General features: G+C 43.0%; 1 long non-coding RNA gene across 1 annotated transcript in view; it reads right to left on the reverse strand.

The window, feature by feature from the left end:
• Nucleotides 1–521: 521 nt before the first annotated feature.
• The window catches only part of LOC146432533 (uncharacterized), a 45087-nt gene continuing 28001 nt past the window's right edge, over nt 522–17607 (reverse strand). The window contains exons 3-4 of the long non-coding RNA XR_014854171.1: nt 1777–1928; nt 522–644 (exon numbers count right to left, since the gene is read on the reverse strand). This is a non-coding gene — a long non-coding RNA (uncharacterized LOC146432533). The remainder of the gene's footprint in view (nt 645–1776; nt 1929–17607) is intronic.

Raw genomic sequence — 17607 nt, forward strand, 5'->3', positions numbered from 1 at the left:
ACAAGACATTTCCATGAGTCAAACTGCAAAATGTCTTCAAGCAAGGCCCATATCAGCATGGAAACAGGATGGAAAGAACCCAGAGCAACCTGAGATGTCACAGTTGTTTCCATGCAGCAGAGATCTCCTTTTGCAACTGAAATACATCCCAAAACACACTGCTCAGGAATTAAAGGGGCATTTATTTCCAGTATGAACCAGTTTTGAGACGCAAGGCATAGTTCAATGCTTCTTAATTGATCAGGAAGTTAAAAAACCACAAAACCAATGTTAGCTGTATCAATACCAAGGCATGCAGGTAGCAAACGACACCAAAAAACGAAGAAAAAAAATACTCATTCTGTCAGTCTTCCTGTAAGAAATCAGTTGCCTCAGTGTTTAACAGGAAAACATGAAGGCCTTTCTCAGTGAGATGCCAGTTGCAGCTCAAGGAAATGTATGGCCAAATATGACATCACCCACCACAACCAAAAATTAAGATGAAAGTTGTTCTGGTCTCGGGGACCAGTCACTCACCAGGGAACCAGTGGTTTTATGTGCACGCCTTCCTGAAGAATCCAAAAATAACATTTTTCCATGGAGCAGAAATTCCTGCAGCGTTCACGCTTTTCCTTTCAGCAATGTTGCAATCCAACGTGCCAGCCCTGTGTAATGAGGTCATCCGACAGTGTAATTTGTAGTATTTTAGGCTGTCAAAACTGATCTTAAGAGTTTCTATGGCAACTAGATCCAAACAAAAGATGGAGCAGACAGAATATGTCTCTCCCTGCCACCACCCAGATTTTTATATAAATATATATGTGTATATATATAAAGCATTACACATATATAAAGTTAATGTTCGTGATTCATCATTAAGCAATGTTAGAAAACTGGCACTGGAGAAATAGCAGCACACAGGGATAACATTAAAAAAAAAGGTAATAAATGTGCAAACTGACATCAATAAAATACATTAGAAAAAGGTAATTCTTCAATTCTCAAACACCTGGGAACAGAGTATGCTTTTCCCCTAAAACCCAGTCAGGAAAAGGTATTATCCATTTCTGGATGGGATAGATGGAAGAGAATTCTGGCTTTGCTGCCATGAGGTGAAGAACATTACATCTTCCCCCAGAAAAAATCCCCCTTCAACCATTACTGTTAACATGCTCATGCTTAGGAAAGCTTGACTGTCACTCATCTTCCTCAGCTTGGGTTTGGAAGTTCTTATGCAAGTCTTGCATGTCCGTCAATTTATTTTAGTGCCCTTGTAGGAGCTGAGCTGGGTCCAGCTGTTGGATGGAAAACTCTGGATGTGGAACCCAAAGCCATTTCCAGTCAAATAATATGATTAACATCAACACCAGCCAGCCCCTTCCTTTTGAAATAAAATGGTGGGATGAAAAGCTCGATTTTCCTACAGAACACTTCTCCTTAAAACTGCAGGAGCTTCTGAGCAGTTCTCAGGAGATTTCACTTGGGTCCTGAACACAGATTGCCAACCACATTCTGTGCTCCTACTGCACTTCCTAACATTCCATGCAAATCCCAGAACAGCCACATGGATCCTAGTTTTGGGTTTAAGCAGAGAATGAACCTCTCCTAACAGGTGACATGTACCTGCCTCCAGGTAAAAAGCTGTGTGGAGTCCATGAAGGATTTTCTGACTCCTGTCTAGTGTCACTTTACAGCCTCTGGTATAAAACCATGGGACAGTTTTAGCAGATCCCTAAAAAGGGTGGGAGGGAATTGCTGAGAGCAGTGTGTTGGCTGGGAAGAGAGGGACACACTCACTTTTGTTGTGCTGTGTCACTGCAGCTCCTGTGGCTTTGCTGCTGGCTGCCATCTCTGGAGGTCACCATGTGTCTGATTGCCAAGGCACTGATCAGCCATGGGATGGGATTGGGGCTGCAGGGCAGTTTGTCCTCTAGGCCAACTGCTACTGCCTGTTGAGAAAAAGAGAGAATGTTAAGTCAAAGAAATACTGGTCATTTAAAAGAAACAAGCACTCTCAAAAGCACTGATCCCAAACTGATCCCAAGTTCTCCTTCTAGAAAACAGAACTTCCCCATCAGCTTATATCTGATGAACAAAAAAATCACGGTGAATACAGGAATAAAATGGTTTGCATGCATAATTCGAAGCACAGGAATGTTTCCACAGCTTACCCTCCTAAAATTAAACACACTCAGGTCTTTCACCTGAGCAAAGACCCACAAAGCTCATCCACTCAATGGCAAGTCCCATGAGTAAGGAGAGTGAAGCATTCAACCCTGGCAGAAGCTGAACTTATTGTACAGAATTACAGATGCTTCTTTAAGAGTTCTGTCTATACAGAATATTGGCATTTCACAGCTTATCTTACAGCTGGCCCAGACCTTGGCATATCTTCAGATGAATATACTTTTTAAAATGTACACAATGAGCTGTTACCTCTTTTTAACTTCAAAAAATCATCGCTCTGCTATTGCAGCAGGAAATGCAAACTGCTTGTTTAGGCAAGAGTGTTTAAGAAGTATAAAAATAAATCAAACTGTGGATTTCTTCCTAATTATCACCAGTTTGTGACTGTCAGAGAAGATGTACCTTTTCCATGTGAAACCCCTCATTATCCCTTCCTTCCAATAAAGGCAATCAACATTGAACCTAAAAGTTCCTGTCTGCATCCAGTTTACAGGCTGCACCATCCTGCCCTTTGAAACGGAGTCGTGTACGAGGCACATCAGAAAAACCGGAGGAAATTGGAGATAAAAAAGATTTTAAAATAAAAACAGTATTTATGTCTCCCAAATGGGAAGTTTGGAGCAGCGAGGGCAGGAAGTGGGCCGGTATTTAAGCTGATTACCCAAGCAAAGTCCTCTGCCTTTTCAGCAGAGCCACGGTGCCTCAGTAAAACCATTGCAATTAATTGGAGTTGGGGGCAGGGGGAGCGGGGGGAAGATGTCAGGTTTGATGGGGAGTGTTAGTGCTGGCTGGCTGGAGAGGGCCTTTGGGGGCTGCTAATTGGGCGCGCTGGCCAGGCCGGCTCTGGCTGTGGGCGCTAACGAGGCCTGGCGCAGGTGGCCGCGGTGGCCGCGCTGTCGCAGCCGCTCAGGGCGCGCTCGGCTGAGCCCGCGGCTCGGGGCTGCTGGCCATCGGCCCAGAGGTGCTCCCCGGAGAGGGACAGAGCTCCTGCACGCTCCTACCAGCCATCCACACAAAGGAAAGTCTCCGGGCCGCGCCGGCCCCGCCGACATGGATCTGATGATGCGTTTTCCTAATTAGCGCGGGAGTTCTCCTCGCCGAGCGGCCATGGGTGTTTGTGCACATGGAAAACCTCCATCTCCTCATTCACACTTGCACATAACTGACGAGACAAATAATATTATCCTAGTGGGAAGAGCCAGAATTAGAAAGGAAATAGTGCAACGTTTAGATTTAATCTGGTGAGCGTTAGATCATGATTCACTCTGACATAAAAGCTCCAGAGCACATTTAGCCAGGGTGAAACGCATTGCTGTGTTTTACATGAGAAGGAAATAAGGCTGATGTTTCATGGGCTGCATTATTTGCTGTTGAAATCCTAATGACTGCCCACGCTCTACACCTACGTTGTACCTAATGAATTGGGTTTAAATTTCAGAAAGCTCCAGCAACAAATTGGACGATCGTATTTGCTTCTGGCTCTCCACCATGGAGGAGTTTTTAGTAGAAAAGAACAGAAAACTGACAATAAATTAATAATAATAAAAAAAAGGTTTCAAATGTAACACTTCATTTATCTTCCCCACATTTCACTGCAGTATTTTTAAAATATGCATCGTTTTTTGATAAAATATTTTTTTTCAAACAGGTAACTACTCAAACACCATAAGCAGGATTGGTATCACTGGTTTTCAATATCCACAGTTAAATATCCTGCTCAAGGCTCAGGAAGTTTTGCTTTATCACATAAATCACTGAATTAATGCTCCACATGAAACAGTGACTGAATCAACACAAGTTTTACAACTGCCTTAACTCCACCTTCTGCTTTCTTCTCACCCACATCCACAAGATTCCATTGCTTCCCTCCTGCTTTTTGGAGACAACAGGAAAGAATAAATCCTTGCAGGTTTCCAGTGTAATTTGGGTTTCACTTAGACTTGTGTTCATCTCAACACGTTTCTTTCATGTAGCAACAGGAATGAATATATATCTAAAAATCCCAGATACACAGAACAAGCTGCTGACTTTTTCTCACAGATGCCAATTCCCAGGAGCTGCTGTGACTCCATGAACATGGTTCTACAAACCCAACTGAGAGTTGCAGGGCTCTCTAAGTATCTGCATTTTCAAGGCAGATAAACTTTATGTAAACTCAAATTTTGCAACTTTATTGCTGTGTATCTTTTCATGCCAAGTCACACTTTACATACAAAGCAAACATCATCGAATTTATTTTCTGAAAAAAAGCAAAATAGAGTTTACAGTTCTGACTGGCCTCGAGTTTGTTTATAAACAGAGGAGCAGACTGGCCTTATTACAATGGGGATGGCAAAAAAAAGCCTTCTTCAAGCTGAACATGAGCCAAAAGTGCTCTCAGCAAGTGAGAGCTTCATCTGAGAGTGGCCTTGGCCTCTTGGGCCTGATGAAGAGATGGTGATTTAATAACAGGTTATCTAAGAGGAGATAGTAACAACTCCCATTCTTGGAGGGGAATGATACTGATGACAGAGCCAAACTTCTCGTTTGAGACAGATGTTGGAACAAGGGGCAACATCAAAAACTGCACCTTGGCAGGTTCAGATCAGAGATTAGCAAAAAACTTTTTCAGCAGAAAAGTGGTGCAGCCCCCAAACAGGTACCCAGAGAGGCAGAGGATGGTCATCCTTGGAGATGTTTCATGCTAAAGATGTGCCTTTTGACACTTTTGATAAGGTATGCTGCAAAAAAATTCTTGTTGAGGTATTGGAGGGGCTGTGGGTGTTTGGCATTTCTCAAAAGCACCCGCCCCTCTATTTTTAGTAAACAAACACCTTGAAAAGCTTTATCATAAAGTGCCTGATGATTTTTGCTCCATGCCCTGTATCCCCAGAATACCAGACCATTTGGGGTTCCATGCACATGCAAACCCTTGTTCTGATGGATCTTTCCCTATAACCACAGGCTTAGGAGTAACTGCAGGATCTGCTCATGCAAGTTGCATCACAAGAGCAAACTCCACATATTTGAAAAGATTATCAGTCAACTACAGTTCTTTCCACTGTAGAAACAGTTACTCAGTTAAGATAAACAAAGAAATTCCCATGCACTGAAAAGGAAAACCTATTAACTGATTAAACATGTGAATCAGTTGATAAACTGGTTATCAAAGTTCTGAAAACATTTTTAACAATGACCCTTCCTGCCAAGTTTAACAATGACCCATAAAAGCTAGAATAATTCAGCCCTTTACAGGAAACCAGCTGGATAGAAAACAGAAAGTATTTCTGATCTAAGAAGCTGCAGCTATGCCATATGAGCTGACAAATTTAGACACTAATTATGAGTAAAGTAGTGATAAACATTTTAAATGCCAATTAAAAGCTTTGCACAAAGATTTTTCAAAGGTTTCTAACTCTTTCCAGAGCAGAGAAGAACAAAAACAACTATATCCCATCTGATGGGTGTTTGTAACTCATTCCTCATTTCAGGCTTCTCAGGTAACTATAGAAACCAAAACACTCAATTTTCAGAACAAGCTGAAGACCTGTAAGTGGAATAGGAATGTAAATACCTGTGTTTTCCTTACAACTGACCATGCAAATCCCATCTCCAAAAAAACTCCACCCCCAAACTTTTGGAGAGGTGCAAAATCACAAGGTAGCACAGACTAATAATGAGATTTCACCTGATAGAGAGTATGATTTTACTCCATAGTACAGTTAAAAAAGGTAAATTGAAAAAACTGTTAGAGCTGGACCTTGGGATAGTTGAATGATTTTTTAAGACAAGCCCAGATTCACATAAGAGCTCTGAGCAAGCAAAAATTTGGGTGCCAGATTAAGGTCCTGGCTAAGCAGCAACACCACAATTGTTCACATGCAAAGCATGGAGTGAACCTGCTGTATTCAAAGAAAATGCCAGTCATGAACTTCAGGTGGAGATCTAAATTTTCCCAAAATTCAGAGAAATATTGAGGCCTGAGACACTTTTCAGAGCATTCCATACCAATGCTTGAATCTAACTCCTTTCCTCCTAACTTTTGCATCAGACATGTTAACCAAAATATACCCAAATCCTACTTCTGCATGGCTTCATGGCAAGCAAATTGCCTATAGATTTATTTTTCATCATCAGAAAAGTCTGTCTAGCTAAAAGGCAACATCACCAAGCAGAGAAACCCCAGACTGCAAGATATTTGCACCAGGGTCTTGTACACCAAGTTAGCCAAGACTTTGACATAAAACTTTTCAATCAACTAAGGACTTTTTAAGAAGTCACAGAAAAAAAGATCCAGGCTTTCTACCAATTACTGCAGAGTATTGGAAGTAAGTTAAAACAGTCAGTATTTAAACATTTGGCTTTACAGTGATCTTAAAACAATCCAGTCTTTTTTAAAAAAACATCTCCCAGCCTTCTCCTAAGCTGAAATAATAACACATACAGAATTAAATGCCAGTATTCTATTTTCATTCCAGAAACACAACATTTAAAAGCAATCAAATGAGGCATTTGTTAACAGAGGAGCATAAATAAAAAGAAAACGTCCAGAGGTTTTCAATTTTGAGAAGTCTGCTACCATTTCTGGGAACATCATATCTCAAAAGCGTGGCTCACTCACAGTATAGAAAGTCCATATTTATTTGGCTACAGCCCTGCTCTCAGTAAGCACTGATGGCTCTGCTTTTGGAAGAGGAAGAAAACAAGAAGTTCAGAGTGCTATTTTGAAGTGTTTTCCAAGACTGCAATGGATTTGGAACAGAGCTGAGCCCCATGCAGACCCAGGATGTGGAAGGAGCATCTCTCTGTGAAGAACTTCTCAGTTCACCAAATCTAAAAAGAGATGAATACCCCAAGGACTTGAGAGTTTCAGTTCTGTAATTTGAAAAAGATGTCGAAACTGCCCAGTTCATATAATTGGGGTCATGCTGCACTTCTTTGGTGTCCAGAAACAAAGCAGGAGCAGAACAATCCGTTCTCCCCATCACCTCCCTGTCAACACTGGGAAGATCCCAGTGGGAGCTGCTGCCTCACTCAGGGTTTAACTGTGTGTGAGCAGAAAGTCAGAAGGAGTTTCCCTACAACTCCTGGCTCAGGCAGTTCCTCCTCCTCTGCCTCAGAGTTGGATTCCACATGGACTTTGTGTAAAGCAGAAAAGCATTTATCCCATTGACAGTAATCTGAAATGTTCCTTCAGACGAGATGAAGCAGAGAAGTTTACAGCCAGTTTTGCAGCCTTTCCTTTCTCCTGTTTATCCCTCACTTTGGATCAGCCACTCTGACATCAGCACTGCCATTTTGTAAAACCAAACCCTACATTTTTACAGAAACTGCTTGATTTCAAATGTTTCGGTTACCAGGTGCTCAGCTTGGATACCTTGAATAATTTTAAAATTTTCAGGTGGTGAGAACACAGAACTTTCAAGTTGCGTTTGTCCAGCTAGCCTAGAACCACAGAGCCCACAGCAATCATCAAACATTTCTACAGCCTGTCACAGAAACTTCTGGATAAATCTACAAATACATTTATAGCTGTAAATATTATAAATTATCTATAAGTTATCTATAAATACATTTATAGCTGTAGCTATTTCATACATCCCAGTTGTGTCAGTATTCAATTAAGTGATTTTTTCTATTCCACTTAGACATTTTGCAGTTGTATGTGACATACAATCTTTGCTCTCCTTCTAGGGATGAAATTGGAGGTGTGAAAGCATAACAAAGTGATGTTGAGATTCATGCTGAAGTCCCAGCAGGTTCAGCCCACTTTCTGCCTTTCCTAAGTGGGAGGATTAAGGGAAGGGAAGGCCTTTGGGCAGGGATCATTCCTTGGCTGCCAGCCAGTGTTTTCCATGTCAGAATCCCTCCTGTCACAGGAGAACAAGTGTGTCCCACTCATTTCCAGCTCCAGAGGGGAGCATGATGGAAGCAGGTTGGATCAGAAATTAAAATAAAGTATTTCATGATGCAAACTGTGACTGCAAATCCTCAGTTAGAACAAGCAAATTACTGCAGTAACAATAAAAGGTGACAGAACAATCTCAGATTAGTGCAGCCCTGGCCAGATAGGAAGTGTGCTTGGTGGAGGGAATAGAGCAAAACCTCTTCAGTTCACTATGAAATATTTCAACTCTTTGCATTGTTGCGGCAATTTTTCAAATGGAATAATTCAATGAAATTGCCACAGACTGATAAAACAAAACAACTGTGTCAAATCTGCAGTTTTCCTAAAAGACCTGAGGGGGAAAAAGAGTTAACAACAACCCTGAATGTCTTTATTTAAAAATAAACCACATGTTTAAAAAAAAAAAAAAAAGAAAGAAAGAAAGAGAGAAAGAAAAGAAAAAAATCACTGTCTGTAACATTATAGTTTTCAAAGTCTGTACAGCCAGGAATTACAGATAAACCCTCTTAAGACCATAAAGAAAAATCTTTTGATAGTGTTCAGCTTATTGAACTGGCTCCTCCGTGTATTTGCAGCAATAAAGCTGTCAGGCAGACAGAAAAGGAGAGCTAAGTGTTTCAAGACTCAGCCACATGAACTCCTATTAACCTGCATTAACATGCAATTGTTGCTGTGAGCACAGTGTTCCCTGTGTCAAGTGCTTGTAAAGGACAAGGGAAAATCTTCCAGTGACAGACAAGGTAACTGCTGCTCTGTCCCACGGATTGCTGCAGCAGACAGCCTGCCTGGCAAGCACGGAACTGATAGGGATGAATTATTCCTGGAACCTTCCCCTCTGCTTAGCAAATTTCAGGATGGGAAGAGATGTTATTTCACTGTAATAACTTCCACGTTTTCCATCCCACCAAGCAGTTGGTGGTTTGCTGGAGTCTGAGGGCTGAATGAACCATTCCTGTCTGATCACACACACAACAGCCTAGGGAAGGGGCTGGGGAGGATCTGCTTCAAAGCTCTGAGACACTCTGACAATCCAAGGTGATGTGGCAGGAGGACATTCAGGATACAACTTCAACATTCTCATCTTCCCTTCACTCTGGCTGCTGTGTCTGAGCTGGATGGGAACACTCCTGGAATCCCCCAGACACAGACCCAAGCCATGAAGCACAGACAGCTTTTTGGACCTGGCTGCAAAGCACATTCCTCATCACCTGGAACCAGTAGCTTGGAATTCTCTGCACTACTGCCTCAGACTCTGTCAAGATGCACCTTTAGGATGCACCAGAAGTGATGCTGAGAGGAGGCACACAGGACTCTCTGCAGATAAATCAGAAGGGCAATCAGCAGGAAGAAGAGTCATCCAATCTGAAGGAAAACATTTGCACAACAAGCAGTGGCTATAAGCCAGCCCTTAATAAAATTCTGCTAGAAATGAGAAAAAGGTGCAAAAAGATTCTGGCACAGCCTTCCAACAGGATGGGAGAAACCACACAGAAAATGTTACTGTGGTTTCAAATGGTTGTTTATAAATCCACAATGAAGATGAGAGGCTGTAGTGACCCGTGACTGCAAAGACTGGACTTTCTCAGTAGTTATTCCAGACTTGTGCTTCATATTCTCCCAAATTCCCTTCTTTTCCAGCCAGGGTGACATCCTGGCATGTGTTTAACGCTCGTGAACTTCAAGGGTATCACTAAAGAGATGATTTGGGAGGATTCTCAGAGGGCAAGATGTAAGGGCACAGAGATAGATGTGCTCACACTGGGCTGATGGTTTGTTGTGGATGATGCTGGGGCAGGTGAGGAGGTTGCTATGTCCATCAGGATCTCTCAGGCCTCACCAGACTCCTTTACAAGCAAGATTAGAGATGTCCTGATTGATACCAGTGGGTCAAAAGGGACAAGGAAGAGATGATAGCCCTCACCCTGCCAGAACAGAGGCACTGTACTGGGATAACAGACTGGGGATAACATCACAGCACTGCCCTACTGAAATCCATTTTGGAATCACTTCTGTGAGTCCTGCTGTGAAGAGGTTGCTCCTGGACAAGCAGCTCTGATCAAACTTCACCATCTGGAAGTGAAGGGCAGCACACCAGCAGATACTGCTGAGCAGGTAATTATGAAGTTGACTGTAGGTTTCATAAAAGCACAGTGGAAGTTTAAGGTGCAATTAGTCCCTTGGGTTTCATTCCAGGCATTGCAATGTGCTTCCCTCACCTGTCACCATGTTGCTTTAACAAATGTAGCCCGGGGGGATTGCAGAGGCAGGATCCTCAGCCCAGGTTAAAGTGGCTGCTGCTGACAGACAGAGCTGAGCACACGCACAACCTGAGCTCACAGGCAAGAAGCACAGGGCTAAACTTTGCCAAATTACCTCAGAAAAGCCCTGCTTGAAAGGGATCTTCATTGTAACATGCTGAAAGACACAAACACATGTGGAAACCCCTGAAACCACTGAATTGCACAGGCAGAAGGCAGGAAGCAGCCTGGGTTTTCTGACTCTCATGGAACTGCTCACAACCACATCGGATTAAGGCATTCCAGAGAAAATGCCCTTCACACACAATCCTCAAATAAGGCAGCCTCATTTCCACTCTAGCTAAATGGGCTGGAGAGTCCTTTAGAGCTGGAGGAAGCTTAGGTCTGCTGAAATCTATGCAAGCAGTACCCATAGAATTGAATCAAATCACTTTTTCTTTGCCATTTTTTCTTCTGTCTAAACACAACTGCTGATCAGATTCACTCACCAGTGAATCTGTAACTCTGTAACTCTGGCTGTCCAAAGATCTCCCATTTCCTGCTTCATACCATCCTCATCATGTGAGACTTCTCCTGGAGATGCTCTGGGAATGTGACTAACAAAAAAGAAATAAAACACACATATTCCCAATCCACCTCCAGCAAGGGAAGCAGAATTCTCCTCAAGGCTCTGGCAAGCCAGGGGCTGTAGCATCTTTCCTACTCTTCCAGCAGCTACAGCAACCACCAAACATTTTGTAAGAGATTCATACTCCTGCCTCTCTCAAATGCAGATCTAGGTGCCTTTTCCATTCTAATTCCAGCATTGCTGCTGAATGAGAGCTGCAGGAGCCTCGACTGAGCCTACAGGACATGGACCTTGCTGAGTGATGTACACCCAAATGGCTTCACCTTCACTCCCAAGACATATTTCAGCCTGACTGACCTACTTCTTCAAATCCTCTGAGAAAAAGGACAGAACAGTGCTCCTTCCACACAGTAGCCACCGGAATTCACCATCCAACAGTTCCCTTTTGTAATGCAAGAGCTGTAACCACCGACAGCAACCAAGATTTAGGATCCGACAGCATTCACCAACCGTTCCGTTGAACTGAATGTGTATGAGCAGCAAAAGGAAACATCAACAAATTCCAGATGCAGAATGTAATTATGTTTGGATGGCAGAATGTTTCATATTGTTTTCTATAGGAAAAAAAAAAAGTAATCATTAAAGCAGTGGAATTTCAGTAAACTATGTTTTGGGTTACAGCCCAGAATAGTTCCACTTGGCAGTTCAGAGGCATGGGTAAAATATTCCAAGCTTCATAAATCCTTGACTTTAATTTGCAGATATAGGTTACAGCTTTAGTATCACTGCAAGGGGGTAAATCATGCTCCCACCTCAGCAGTTGCCAAAGGGCACTGAACCAAGCCTTCAGCTTGATTGGGCAGCATTTAGGAAAACCACACATCAATGCCTTTCACATTCCCATGGCACTCAGATCCTCTGGGCTCCCAGAAGGTTCCTTGGCTGGAACAGACTCTGCAGCACCTGTTTTTAACTCACACTTTAGGTGGTGGTGTCCTGTGAGGGAAAATGATACCTGGAGTTGGGCTGGACATGGACAAGGTGATTCCTCTCTCACATCAGGTTATATCAAGTATCTCAGTCCTGCAGGCAGTTTGGAACTGGGAGGGATTAATTTGTAAACCCAAAAATCCAGCAGCATTCAGCAGCCAATAAATAATTGCATTTAATTTGCATTCTCTGGAACAGGTTAAAGAGTTCCAGCAGTATTGGTTACTTCAAAACATTCCAAGTGACACCTGTGTTAACCTGGCTCTCACACAGTGCCAAATTTCTGGAGAAAAGGAGTCCCTTACAATTTGGCCAGACTTGCTTTGTTGTTTGAATTCCTGTTCACCCACAGCACCTCTACAAATCCAGTCTGAGGTCGAGCCAGACTCCTCCAAGCCACCAGTGCCACCATTGCCCAAAGAGCACCAGGAATTTTGGTGACTCACCCGAAATTCTGTCTCCTTGCTGCTTGTTTTCCCTGCACCCTCCTATTAAACTGCAGCAACATGTCCCCACAGCAAACATGCAATAACCAGGTCACCACCTAACATCCAGAAATTAGAGAGTAGCTCCACTTCCACTGCTGAGCCAAACCCCAAAATGAAGTGCTGGCCCAGATTAAAAATTCTCCCAGAAAGGGAGAAAATTGTGGCCTTTTGTCTGAGAGTCTTGCAATGGCTCCATTTTGGAGGGTTTGGAGGTTTGTACTGGGCTGTGCCAGACAGTAAATCTTCAGTGGAAACAATCCTGCTTCTCTAGAGAGATCTCCTCTCCTGAAAACAAACCCCAGTTGTCCTGCATCCCAGCCTTACCTCCCAGCCTGCCAGGCCAAATGCATCTTCTCCAATAAATGTCCCAAAAGAAGTTGAAAAATAAGTAAAGACATTTCCCGTAAATCCAGATTTATATATAATATATATTAAACTGCAGATGGCAGAGGAATGTAAAATGCTTTGCTAATGGAAGAATTCAAGGAAAAAGCCAGAGTTTTAACATGCAAAGAATGCAAATATCCTGCAAAGTCTGCAGATCCACAGCCTGAGGAGTGGACAAGCCCAACTGGGTGTGCAAAGGACGTGTGGAAACCCAAGAGCTGTTTGTACTTTTATGTTGCTGAATCCCTCAGTGACTATAATGTCTCATGTTTGGGTTCTCCCAGGCCCAGATCCTCCAACATATTCAAATCTGGGAGGCTTGGGACTCATCTTGATGATGCACAGCACCTCTGGTCATAAACCAGGCACTGAAACTGTGCCTTCCAAAATGACAGTTCTGGCTGCAAAGCCTGTGTTTGGAGCAGGAAAAAGAGATGGATATAAACAGGCAGGAGAAGGCAAGGAAATGCTTCCAGCTCAGGAGGACGGGCAATATTGGCAACTCAGCTTTGTAAAGTCCAAGCCAAGCAAGCCCACAAGCCAACAGGAGCTGAGCCAGGGACCTCTGAGATCACCCCATAGCACCATCCTGAGAAGGTGGCTCAGCTTCAGACCTCTGATGATATTCCCAGAATTACTCTTTGGGTTGGAAGGGACCTTACAGACCATGTCATTCCTCCCCCTGTCATGGGCAGGGACACCTCCCACTGTCCCAGGCTGCTCCAAGCCTGTCCAACCTGGCCTTGGACACTGCCAGGGATCCAGGGGCAGCACAGCTTCTCTGGATATTCAACAACCATGAAGAGCCCAGCAAAAATCCCACATGACACAGCAAGGGAGGTTTGAGTGACTGTGCTTGCAAATCCAGACAGGCATTTGCACAAGCAAAGGTCAAAACCAGGACACAAAGCATTGGAAAAGCTCTGTGCATCTCAGCTTACATCCGGCCTATAACAATTTCTTTTTTGTATCTTATTTACATCTTCATCTGAATAGAAACACAGTAAATGAGGTTAAGTTAAAGTGGTAAACAAGAATTTCAGCTTTAAGCTTTGGTTTGGACGATCTGTTTTCTGATAGTGCTGATGTGAATTGTGTTCCTCAGTTATTTCTGGAGGCAGAGTTTATAAACAGGTAACCTACAACAATGTTGCTTAATCCCCCCACCCACTTAATAAAGTGAAGGATCACCTAAATTTAAAACAATACATTTAAACCATCAAGAAACATTTCCTGGAGTGTTGCCTAGTTTGTTTTAAACTTTTTTCAACAAAAATAAAAGAGAAGTCCAAGCTGTGAATGTTTGTTTATTGCTTTTATGTTTCAATTGTACTTATTTCTGTGCTTGTACAAGTGGAAGCACAAAACTTTTATTTTTACAAGGACCTTTTTAAAAAAAGGAAATCACTTCTGCTCCTAATTGTGTGTGTTTTCAACTAAGGACCATAAGATATGAGAAAGTGGACCACAGAATGATAACAAAGATTAATTTTAAAGGGTTTTTTGATATACTCTAATGAGTAACTTGCAACCACGTTTAGATATGCTTGATTATGGGAAGCACATGATGCCTTTTCAATTTTTAAAAAAATTTCAGACTTCCCTAAATTCTTAAATTCCCTAATCTAAATGTCTGGGGACTTCAATGTCTCCCTCCCACAGCTTCCCCAGGGATATTTCCTAAAGCACTGAGAATGGAAAGATAAGCATTCCTCAGTGTTCCCACTGTTTGCTGCATTGTTTCATTTCCCCCCAGTTTTCAAAGAAATCTATATGATTATGGCTTTGCCACTCTCTGAGGGAGAACCCTTGTTCCCATTGACAAAACAAGCAAGGCAATGATTCCTGGGGTGTCTGTGTAGGGCTAAGGATCTGATGATCCTTGTGGGTCCTTTCCAGTTCAGGATATTCCATATAAAACACCCAAACCACAGCACTCCAGAACTGTGTCCTAAGTGTCATGATTTTCAAAGCATTTACACTTTGCTGCCTAAAATGGAACCCCAAAAATTAAAGTGAGTTTCTGCCATACCTTCACCACAGACTGAAATGATTTTTTAAAGGTTTTTCTTTCAGATTTAAAGGTAACAGATGCAAAGCTGCACTATGGAATAAGAAGGAGAGCACCAGGGATTGTCTCTCCCTTCTGATGCCTTCAGCAGATGTTCCTTCCCTGGCATGGAGGACTCTGCTAAGCCCCATGCACAGCCTCCTTCCTTTAAAAGCTGTCAAAAAGCAGCTGTGGTTGGGCCACCTCTACCATGAGGCTGACCCCTGCCCTGCCCTGCCTGCTCTATCCAGCCTCCATTCCCCAGGGACACGCAGGGCAGGCTAGAGTTTCCCTGCTGCCATTCCAAAGCAAAAGCCAGAAATCCAAGAGTCTTTGCTTAATAAATAAAATTCCAGCGCAATTGACGGCGCTGGTGGCTCAGCTTACAGGGAGAGTTGACAGAGTTTTCTTCTCACTCAGGGGCTTCAGTGAGTTACAGCGATGAAGGAAGACCCAAGAATGTTGATTAATAGATATTGTAATCTCCAAAAAGGAGGCCCAAAATGCACAGCCCTTCCAGCCCTTGGGACAAGCAGGAGGGCAGGGCTGAGAGGCAACCAGAGCTGCAGCAGCATGGGCTATCAGTGACACTCTGCCCAGATCAAGTAACACTTGCTTCTTTGCAAATCCAGGAACGACTCATGGTAGAAAAATTCTAAATATCAGCACTTCCAACTGCACAGAGACAACTTCCAACTGCTGCCAGCCACGTGCTGGATTTGAGGCACTGACCAGGAGCAAGAAGGAAATAACATATTGTTCCATTTTGGTTTTTTTCTTAAACCCATTGGTAGAAGCACTAGTTAGGCTCCTCATGGATTTGGTTCAAAGTCTCAGGATTAAAATAGAAAATAACAATTTTCTGCTGGGTGAAAGCCTGGTTGGATCCTGGGGATACCTTGAGCTGTAAGCATGGGGGGTTTGAGAATGGACAAACAGCTGTCAAGAGTGATGGTGGTGTAGGTGATCATGGAATGGGAGATTTTCTGATCAACTTCCCAACCTTCTCTTCCAGTTGCTGAGCACTTCCACGTTACCAGCCCTGTCGTAAAGCACTGGGACAGGCTGCCCAGGGAAGTGGTGCAAGTGGTGGATGTGGCACTTGGGGACATGGGGGTGGTGATGTGACAGTCAGAGTTGATGATCTTAGAGGTATTTTCCAACATTTATGATTCTGTGTTTAATTGGATTCATACTCCTACCTAATTTTACAACAACAACAAATATCCAGCATCCTCAATTTCACTGATTACCAACAGTCTTGCTAATAAATCTTCCAAAATCCAGGTCCCTTTCAGATGACACTGCCAGTGAAGAAAGAACAGGACACACATCCAGCCCTGTCAGAAATGAGCTGTCAGCCTCAGCAGAGCATCCAGCTCAGGCTATCACAGATCACTCTCCAGAAACTCAGACAGGAGTATGAGGAGCAGTTTTACGAATTCCAGACAAACGGCTCATTCTGGCATGATGACAATGCAATAAACACACATTTCAAAGCCACTTTGGTCAGGTTCCTCTGTTGTTTGCTGGACAGTTGCCAGAAGGAATGAAAATGTTACCCAGGGGTGAGCTCTGCGAAGGCATCAGGGCTGGGGCTGAACTGCTGCACTGATGGATCTTACAGAATCTCAGTTAGGAGGATCCTGGATATTCTGAATTCCATGTTAGATTTATGGAAAACAAGGTGATACTTAAAAAACTTATTAGATAAAGCAAAACACAATTAATGCTCCAATGCTGTGATTGGAGATTTCTCAAAAAGGGGAAAAAAAAGGAAAAAAGAACCAGAACTAAAGCAAACCCCACACTCACAGGTAAAAAAGTAACCATCAGTCAGCTGTTAAATGAAACCTTTCTTTCCTTCAGATTAGCTACTGTCTAGTGGTCCATAATTAATATTGATTTGAGGAAGCCTGCCCAAGGGATGCAGAACAAGTGAGTGCAGCACATGCTGACAAATGAAAGATCATAATGGTCACTTTGCAGCACACTTCGAATGAATATCTATCAGTAGGAGGGAGCTTTTCACCCTCAGACTTCCAAAAGGCAAAACTCTAATTTGACCAGGTTTCAGCCACTGGAAAAAGGAACTGATATTTGAGGAAACTGGAAAGTACTGTTCTATTTTTTCAGCTACTTTAATCAGTTTTTCATGTCAAGCCCAGACTGCGTGTCTCGGGGAAGGAATTCCTCGGTGAAAGTCCATGGACTAAACGATGGCATTAAAACCTGCATTCCTGGGTGGGTTTTGTCTGAGTGTTCCATGAGCAGAAACCTCCCCAAGCAGTCAGGGGAAGGAGGGCGAGAGGTCAGGCTGTAACTCAGGATTTTAGCAACCTGAATTTCTTTTCTTGCCCCTCCACAAACTTTCTATGAAACAGGGGACAAGTCTCTATCTTTTTGGGGTTTATTTTCATTCCTGTGAAATGAGGGTAACAGGATCACCTCACAGAAAGGAAAAAAACTGAAGTTTAGAAAAATTAAGCCTCTGATCAAAGAGTGATTGCCTGACACAATCACTCAGAAATGCAGTGGAGGGACCAAACTTCAACAAACTGAGGCTTTTTAACCAGTGTTTTGCTTCATTAACGCAAACAGTAATTTCCTCAGAGGTAAAATATAAGGGGGGAAAAAGGGTTATCAATTCCCCTCGTGAAGTCTCCTCCCTCCAAACCACACCAGGTGGACCCTGGTGGGAGGAAGGAGCAAGTCCTTCTTGCTGCCTTCTGTCCCTCTCCAAGTGGAGAGCTCAGGAAAAGGGAAGGAACATGCTTGGGTTGAGAGCAGCCTGAAGTGATAATTAAAAGGAT

Source organism: Lichenostomus cassidix, chromosome 10 (assembly GCF_008360975.1).
Source record: "Lichenostomus cassidix isolate B80296 chromosome 10, HeHo_3.0, whole genome shotgun sequence".
NCBI classification, from domain to species: domain Eukaryota; kingdom Metazoa; phylum Chordata; class Aves; order Passeriformes; family Meliphagidae; genus Lichenostomus; species Lichenostomus cassidix.